The sequence below is a fragment of the Pipistrellus kuhlii genome, unplaced genomic scaffold, assembly GCF_014108245.1.
Source record: "Pipistrellus kuhlii isolate mPipKuh1 unplaced genomic scaffold, mPipKuh1.p scaffold_m20_p_83, whole genome shotgun sequence".
Classification (NCBI taxonomy): Eukaryota; Metazoa; Chordata; class Mammalia; order Chiroptera; family Vespertilionidae; genus Pipistrellus; species Pipistrellus kuhlii.
The window spans coordinates 626,530-636,179 of record NW_023425588.1 but is presented as its reverse complement, the minus strand read 5'-3'; positions in this window follow the sequence as shown (position 1 = coordinate 636,179).

Genomic DNA, 9,650 nt, shown 5'->3' with positions numbered 1-9,650 from the left:
GGCATATAAGACAACTTTTTTTTTTTTTTTAATTTATTGATTTTGTACAGAGAGGAAGGGGGAGAGAGAGAGAGTTAGAAACATCAATGAGAAAGAGTCATTGATCAGCTGCCTCTTGCATACCCCCTACTGGGGATATGCCCGCAACCAAGGTACATGCCCTTGACTGGAATCGAACCCGGGACCTTTCAGTCCCCAAGCCGACGCTCTATCCATTGAGCCAAACTGGTTTCGGCAAGACAACTTTTGAAACGAAAAAAAAAGTCAACCAAAAATCGGGGGCAAAAAACCAAAATTGCAGAAAAATTACCTGCAAGATCTTGACACAAAGTAAGTCTTTTCTTTGAAGTATGGGGTAGTCTTATACAGCGAATATAGGCCTAAACCTATGTTTTAACTGTAAAATTAGAGGGTCGTCTTATACGTCGGAAAATACAGTAAGCGTTTCCCCCTCCCCCCAGCCGCTCAGAGCCTGTGTATGCAAACTAATCCACCATCTTTGTTGGATTAATTTGTGTACTCACTCCTGATTGGCTGGTGTGTGCCATGAATGTACGGTCAATTTGCATCTTTCTCTTTTATTAGTATTTATTGCTGGGGGATGGGGATGGGCTGAGGGGATAAAATGGATAATAACCTCCCTGTCATTGACGATAATAGTGAAGGTGGGATTCTGGCTAAACTGATTTAGAGTTATAGCTAAAATTGGTCATTGCAAACAAAAATACCACTATATTTTGTGATTTAGTCCTAGGATCTACCCTTCTCTCCCAAATTTTTAACTTCTCAAGACATTGACATTTTTGAGATAATGACTAGCACTAGTAAATCAAGTTTCCTTATAACAGCTGAAATATTGCTTTGTGAATATTTGTATCTGTAACTAATGCCAGAGTGTTGAAAGTTTTGAGGATTTTACTGAGGCCATGGCTTGTGTGGGCTCAGTTGCACCACAGGTTGCTGGTTTTGATTTCTTGGTCATAGCACATGCCTAGATGGTGGGCTTTATCCCCAGTAGGAGGCATGCAGGAAGTAGCTGATCATCAGTGTCTCTCTCTCTCCCTCTTGCCCTCTACTTCTAAAATAAATAATATTATCTTAGAAGTATTACACTAAGATTTCTAAGTAAAAATCTGGAAAAATGTATATGGGTTCTACATATAACATTTGAACTGGTATTATGCACATTTGTAAAAATGTTTTTTCTGGGATGTTTTAAGTTTTAAATGTGTAACTATAGAGAGAATACATCACACTATAGTAATCTGTGATTATTAATGAGCAGCTTTTGCCGAAACCGGTTTGGCTCAGTGGATAGAGCATCGGCCAGTGGTCTGAAAAGTCGCAGGTTCCATTCCGGTCGGGGGCACGTACCTTGGTTGCGGGCACATCCCCAATAGGGGCTGTGCAAGAGGCGGTTAATTGATGAATCTCTCTCATTGATGTTTCTGACACTCTATCCCTCTCTCTTCCTCTGTAGAAAATCAATAAAATATATAATTTTTTTAAAAAGCAGCTTTATATATTTTATATTTTAAAAATTCTAGTTTTTTGAGTCCTGGTCAGAGTGTCATCCAGATATGGAAGGTTGTGGGTTTGATCCCCTGACTAGGCATATGTGAGAATCAACCAGTGAATGCATTCATAAGCGGAGCAACAGATCTCTGAAAAAGAAAATTCTAAGTTTAAAAAATCTTTCACAGTAGACACACTCCTATAATTTCAACTAGAAAAATCTATATGAATATGTAAAAGTGGACTTAAATTTAAATACTATCTATTTTGTTTTACTGATTTACAAAGTCCTGGGAAAAACCAGATGCAAATAGCTGTTCCTCAAATTCTTGTTTCCTTTATTATGCAAAAGTTCTGTGGTTTTTAAAGTTTAACTCAACCTATTGTATTTTCTTTCATGGAATGAGAAGATGCCTTAATGAGCCCATTAGTTAGGAGTCATTTATTGCCTGTGGCCCAGAGGTGTTTCTTCCAAATCTCTGAGCAACCCAAATGGGAAGTTTTTTCGTATTTATGCTCTTAGAGCCTCTTGTTTGCAGATATTACAAAGGGCTCTGTGTGACTTATTGTTAAGACAGTTGTAACCTTGAAAAAACAATGAGTTTGTACTTGGCATGATTATCAGTATTAGTTTGTTACATTAGATAGCTAGCTTGCAAGGTCAGAAAGTTAAAGTTTATCTTTTTCTATTTGAACCAGAAAACAAAGTCATTTTACAGAATAACAGACTGTCTTTTTTTTTTTTTAATCTTTATTCATATTATTGCAAAAGTTCATTTTTTTTCCCTCCACCAGTTTCCTACCCCACCCTCTACCCTTTCCCCACCCCACATTGTCCTCATCCATAGGTGCAGTTTATCTTCAGTCTCTTCACGCATCCCCAACTACTCTTTTCCCTGAAAAACATTAGTCCACTCCCCCTCCATACCTCTGATTCTATTATATTTAACAGTTAATATTGTTCACCAGGTTTTTTAATTCCCTCCCCCCCTTTTTTTTAAATATATTTTATTGATTTTTTACAGAGAGGAAGAGAAAGGGATAGTTAGAAACATCGATGAGAGAGAATCATTGATCAGCTGCCTCTTGCACACCCCCCTACTGGGGATGCACCCGCAACCAAGGTACATGCCCTTGACTGGAATCGAACACGGGACCCTTCAGTCCGCAGGCCGACGTTCTATCCACTCAGCCAAACCAGTTTTGGCTAATTCCCTTGGTTTTTAGATTCACTTGTTGATAGTTACGTATTTATTGTTCATAATTTTTATCTTTATTTTCTTTCTCTTCTGAAAGAATCCCCTTCAACAATTCATATAATTCTGGTTTGGCCGTGATGAACTCCTTTAGCTTTTATTTTATTTGTGAAGCTCCTTATCTGGCCTTCGATTCTGAGTGATAGCTTTGCTGGGTAGAGTATTTTTGGCTGTAGGTTCTTGCTATTCATCACCTTGAATATTTCTTGCCATTCCCGTCTGGCCTGCATGGTTTCTGTTGAGAAATCTGCTGACAATCGTATGAGTGCTCCTTTATAGGTAACTACCTGCTTTTCTCTTGCTGCTTTTAATATTCTCTCTTTGTTTTTTGCTCTTGGCATTTTAATTATGATGTGTCTTGGTCTGGTCCTCTTTGGATTCCTTTTGTTTGGGGTTCTGTGAGCTTCCTGGACTTGGCATTCTAATTCTTTCACCAGGTGGGGGAAGTTTTCGGTCACTATTTCTTCTAATATTCTTTTGGTATCTTGCTCTCTCTCTTCTTCTGGGACCCCCATAATTCTGATGTTGGTTCACTTGAAGTTGTCCCAGAGGGTTCTTACCTTATCTTCAGCTTTCTGAATTCTCTTGTCTTCTTGCTTCTGCAGAAAAGTATCTTCTGGCTCTTTATGTTCCAAATCTTTGACTTGATTCTTGTGATCTTCCATTCTGTTTTTAGGACTCTGTATAATATTTTTTATTTCAGACAATGTATTCTTTATTTCTTGTTAATCCCTTATTTCTAGTTGATCCCTTTTCATATCCTCATATGTCTTATCGACCTTTTCTAGAAAATTCTTGAAAAACCTCATAAGTGTGGTTTTGAACTCTATATCCAGTCACTTTTTGTTCTCCATTTCTTTCATTTGTGATCTATTTCCTGTCTCGGCATTTTCGCAGCTTCCCATAGTTGGTAGCCTTAAAAGTCTCTGTGTTCAGCTTGGATAGGGTGGAGTTTCAGGGTGGAGCCTACAGCCTTGGCTTCTTGTCAGCCACGCCCTATGAGGCTCCTGAGTCTCAGTGTTCCTCAGGGTTCTTCAGTACTCACTGTAAGCACCACTGAGAGAAAGGTGCCCTCTAGTTTTGCCTGCTACCAGACAGTCTTCTCTTCCCCAGTGAGACCGGAACTGGGGTTAAGTTCAGTTGGAAGTGGAGTTCAGAGCAGTCTGGAGCTTTTGTCTCCTTCCCTCTAGGGCAATCCAGTGGCACAGTCAACCACCTGTTCTCTGCATGTAATGCGCGCGCCTCTGGGACTTCCTTTCGCCGCTCCCCCAGGGTTCCGCCTTTCAGCCCAGGTTCCCTCTGTGTGAGCCTGGGACCCCAGGGTCTGGCCTAGAACTGGGGTTCAGTGCAGTCGGAACTGGGCCTCAGCACAGTCCAGAGCTTTTGTCTCCTTCCCTCTAGGACATTCTAGCAGCAGAGTCAACGGTCCGTCCTCAGCGCGTAACGTGTGTGCCTCTGGGGGCTCTGCCTTTCGCCGCTCCCCTGAGATTCCGTCTAACAGCCCAGGCTCCCTCTGTGTGAGCCTGGGTCCCAGAGACTGGCCTAGAACTGGGATTCAGTTCTGTCGGATCTGGGGTTCAGCACAGTCCAGAGTTTTTATCTCCTTTCCGCTAGGGAACGTCAGCCAGGCACTCAGCCTCCCCCTCCTCTCCAGCTCCGCCCTCTTCACGGACAACGTGTCTCCGTACCTTAGGCTTTTCCAGCTCCTCCTCTCTTCCTTCTGGTTTTCTCTTTTCTTCTCATTGTAGAATTTCCCATCAGTCGACTTTCCTGTAGTTCTGGGTAATGTCCATTTTGTATTTTAGTTCTATTTTATTGAAATTGTTGTGTGAAGCTGCAATTAGGTGTTACCTATGCCGCCATCTTGGATTCTTGGAATAACACTGTCTTAAAGTGACAGAGTTTATAGGACTTGGGACTATCTAACAATAGCAGAGAATTCAAACAGCAATTTTAGCCAAAACTGATTTGGCTCAGTGGTAGAGCGTCGGTCTGCGGACTGAAAGATCCCAGGTTCGATTCCGGTCAGGGGCATGTACATTGGTTGCGGGCACATCCCCGGTAGGGGCTGTGCAAGAGGCAGCTGGTTGATGTTTCTCTCTCATCGACGTTTCTAGCTCGCTCGCTCTCTTCCTCCTCTCTGTAAAATATCAATAAAATATATTTTAAAAAAATAAAAACAGCAATTTTATACAAGATTGAGGTTACTATGCTTCATTTCTCACTGGTTTTATGTGAATGGGTCAAATTATTAACTCTTGGGGGTAGTTAACATTATTAACCTACTCAGCTTTGAGGTTTCCTTTACTAAGTTCTACAAAGAGAATAATATGGTGCATGTGAAAGTCTTATTTTTAGACAATCCTTCTGCCTGTGCTATTTTAAGCCATGTTGGTATCCCATCGACCTTGACTGCCATGGGGGTGGTCAGGATGATGGTATGTGGTCCCCTCTAGATAGGAGTCAGTCAATGGGTGGTAAATTTATCCAAACCGTCATCAGGGATGGACCGCATCAGAAGTTGGCACAGACAGTGTCTCGGACGTGCTTTTGGATATCTTTTTGGGTAGACTATAAAGCCTTTAAGAACTTGAGCAAAGATTGGTTATGAATTTCAGCTTTTCTAGATTGGATTTCTGTGTAAACTAGTGATGTGGGTAGGTCAGGGGCTAAAAGAGTCACTAGGATCTGTGACTGCCCACTGGTTTTAGGGCAGCCTCTAGGGCTGCTTTATCTGAAGCCATGTTCCCTCTTCTGGGGAGTCCCCTTGTCTTACATAACATAAAGATAGAAAGTCATAGTTATATCTGATAGAACTAGTTGGCCCATCGCCCTTGATTACCTCTAGGATCCTGGCTCTAAATTCTTTCAGGGAAAATGGACGTTGGTGGATTCCTCTACTTCCATACTGAAGGGGACTGGAGTTTTCTTTCAGAGCCATAAGATCCTTGCTGTCTGTCAGAGGAATGATGAAGCCTGGACACAAAAGGAGGTGGGCTTGTGACCTGGTGGAGACAAATTATAACAAACAGTCTGGTGGAAGGAAAAAAAAAAACAAAAAACATTTCAGTTTCAATAATCTCTTGAAATAGAATTTTTTTCCCCTTCCTCAAAATTACCTCTACAATTATTAAAAGAGCAAATTAAGACCAATTTACCTGTTGTATTTAATTTGCTCGAATTGTTTCCATAAATATAATAAGAATGATAACTATCTTTGCTGGAATTTCATGATTGAATCTTAGTGTGCCCTGCAGGGCCAGGAAGCCAAGCCATACAGCTGCCATTAGGTCTGCCTGCAGTATCTGCTGAGTTAGGTAATCCTCACCTGCAGCGACTCCACTTGGGCCCATGCCCTAGGCCAGGGGTCTGCAATCTTTAAGACATAAAGAGCCACTTGGACCCGTTTCCAAAGGAAAAAAAAAACCCTGGGAGCCGCAAAACCATTGCAACATTTATTTATTTATTTATTTATTTATTTATTTATTTATTTTAATATATTTTATTGATTTTGTGCAGAGAGGAAGGGAGAGAGATACAGGGCTAGAAAGAGACGAGAGAGAGTCATCGATCAGCTGCCTCTTGCACACCCCCCACTGGGGATGTGCCCGCAACCAAGGCACATGCCCTTGACCAGAATTGAACCCGGGACCCTTCAGTCCCCAAGCCGACCCTCTATCCACTGAGCCAAACCGGTCCCGGCCCATTGCGACATTTAAAACAAATATAACACTGCATATATTGTTTCTTATCTTAATGCTATATACCGGATCGTGCAGTTAGCTGTCAATCTGAAGAAAAAAAGGACTACTTCACTTAATGTAAAATATGTTTTTGCAAATTAATAGCTAATTAAAATATTTAATTTACCTGGTTAATGGGATATTTGCTCCTGAACCTCAGTGCACAGTGTCTGCACATCAGGGCTGTAAGACATTACCTTCATTTTCACACAGGCTTGCAAGTTGTCATCTGTGAGGCGTGATCAATGTTTGTTTTTAATATAGTTCAAGTTGGGGAAGACTTGCTCATATACATATGCGGAGCCGAAGATCGACAGAACTCCAAATGCATACTTTTTCTATATTTATATAAGTGTTGGGGATGGCATTCCATGTTTTGAATACAAGTTTGTCCTGTTTGGGAAGGTTTTCAATATCACTCCATTTAAGATTCTGAGCCAGAATGGCCTTCTGATGGACAACATCCTCAAGAGTAGCGCTCAAGCATTTGAACTTGAACACCCATATATCTTTGTCGGCTATATCGGCCAGTTCCATCTCAAGATCAGGTTGACTTACACCTGCAAATGCAGTCATATTCAGTAGGGATGGATCGATCGCCAGGGGAGTGACAGGGAAGGATAATGTGGTTTTTTCCTCTCTGAACTCACAGAATCGTTTCCCAAACGAACTTTGCATTGTGGTGATTGCAGATTTCAAATATTCCAAATTTATCATATCATGACTTTGTTTGAACTCTCTCAAAGAGGGAAAGTGAGACAGTGTACCTCTCTGTAAATCTTTGACAAACACTGTCAACTTGCGCTCGAATGCCAAAACCTCCTCCAGCATGTGCAGGGCTGTGCCTCCTTTCCCCTGAAGGGTTGTACAGTGGTGCCTTGCATAAAGAACGCCTCGCACAGCGAACGCTGCACACAACGAACTTCATTTCATGATTCATACAACGAACTTCGTTTCACACAACGAACTTCGTTTCACACAACGAAGTCGCCTGAGCTTCCACGACCGCTTTGCCCGAGCTTCCACGACTGCTTCGCCCGAGCTTCCATGATTGCTGCCGATGTATTGCATCCTTCCGCACAGGCACTGCAGGCAGTCGTTAGTCACTGTGTTTAACTTAAGCACGTATCGCTGCAATCGTTCTTCATTACAAATTAAATCACGCATGTATCACTGCAGTCGTCCTTTTAAGTTAAACTCAATATTTTTTTTTATATCATGGCTTCTAAAAAAAGCAGGAAGGTGATTTCTGTTGAAATGAAACAGGAAATAATTAGAAGGAGTGTATGTGGGGTAAAACAGTGTGACCTCGTCAAAGAGTTTGGCCTCAGCAAGACCACCATTTTCACCATTTTGACAAATAAGGATGCAATCAAATCAGCCAAAGTAGCCAAAGGAGTATCAAAACTATTTCATGAAAAACATAGGTCTTCAATCCACGAGGAAATGGAGAGGCTATTAGCGATTTGGATTAAGGACAGGCAGGTGAAAGGTGACGTAACAACCCAAGATATCTGTCACAAAGCCAAGAGAATTTATGACGATCTAAAGAAAAACGTCCCTGGAAGTAGCAGCAATCAAGATAATGAAGAAGAATTCAAAGCCAGCAGGGGGTGGTTTTTTAGATTTAAGGAAAGGTGTGGAATCCACAGTGTTACTATGCATGGTGAGGCTGGCAGTGCTGACAAGAAAGAAGCAGAAAAGTTCTCTATTAACTTTCAAAAATGTATTAAGGATGAAGGATACTGCCCACAACAAGTGTTCAATGCCGATGAAACGGGTCTTTTCTGGAAAAGAATGCCGAGCAGAACCTTCATTACAAAAGAGGAGAAGAAATTGCCAGGACACAAAGCCATGAAGGACAGACTTACCCTTATGTTTTCGTCTAATGCCAGCGGAGACCTCAAGATCAAACCTCTATTGGTTTATCACTCTGAAAATCCAAGAATTTTCAAGAAAAATAACGTTATTAAGTCCAAACTGCCCGTCCATTGGAAGTCCAATCAAAAAGCCTGGGTGACCCAAGTTATCTTCAACGAATGGATTCTGGAAACCTTTGCTCCTGCCGTGAAGAAATTCTTGCTGGAAAAAGAACTGCCGCTCAAAGCCCTTCTGATACTTGACAATGCCCCTTCTCACCCAAAAGACCTAGAGGAAATATTGCAGGAAAATTATCCTTTTATCAAGGTGCAGTATTTGCCACCAAACACCACATCCATTCTTCAGCCAATGGATCAGCAAGTTATTGCGAACTTTAAAAAACTCTACACTAGAGCCGTCTTTAATAAGGTGTTTGAAGAATGCGAGTTTGGTGGAGACAATATGACTGTCCGAAAGTTTTGGAAGGAGAAATTTGATGTCCTTATGGCAATACGACTTATACAGAAGGCCTGGGAAGAAGTGTCACAAAGGACCCTCATTTCTGCTTGGAAGATGCTTGTGCCTTCGTGGACCCAGGAAGAAGCAGTAGTTGACACAGAAGTGGTGAAGGACATCATCACAGTGGCCCAAAGGTTGGAATTAGAGGTAGAGGAAGAGTATGTAGAGGAGCTTATTGAGGAACACGAAGAAGAGCTGACAACTGAAGAGCTCCAAGCACTTCTGGTCCAGCAACAGGACAATGCTCAAAGGGAAGCATCATCTGATAACGAGGAGCAACAATCAAACAATCAACCAATCCCAACTGCTGACATCAAGAACATCCTGGTCAAATGGAAAGCAGTTCAGGAGTTTACCAATGCCCACTATCCGGATTCAGCTGAAGCAAACAGGATCAACGATCTTTACTCCGATACTCTTGTCCGTTATTTCCGGCAGATGTTGGAGAAAAGAGAAAAACAAACGACTTTGGACAGGTTTTTCATGAAACCATCGGCCAAAAAGCAGAAAATGGATGAAGATGTGCAAGATTCGGTAGACTCTACTTAGTCTGTCTTAAAATTAAAAAAATGTGTTTTTTTAAAAAAAAAAATTATGTTTTTAGATGTATCTAAATAAAAATAACAACAAAAAATTTATCTTTTTTTATGCATCTTAGCATATTTTATGCTACAGAACGAATTATTTTTTTTAACATGTATTGTTATGGGAAAACGCGTTTCACATAACGAACTTTTCGCATAACAAACTTGCTCCT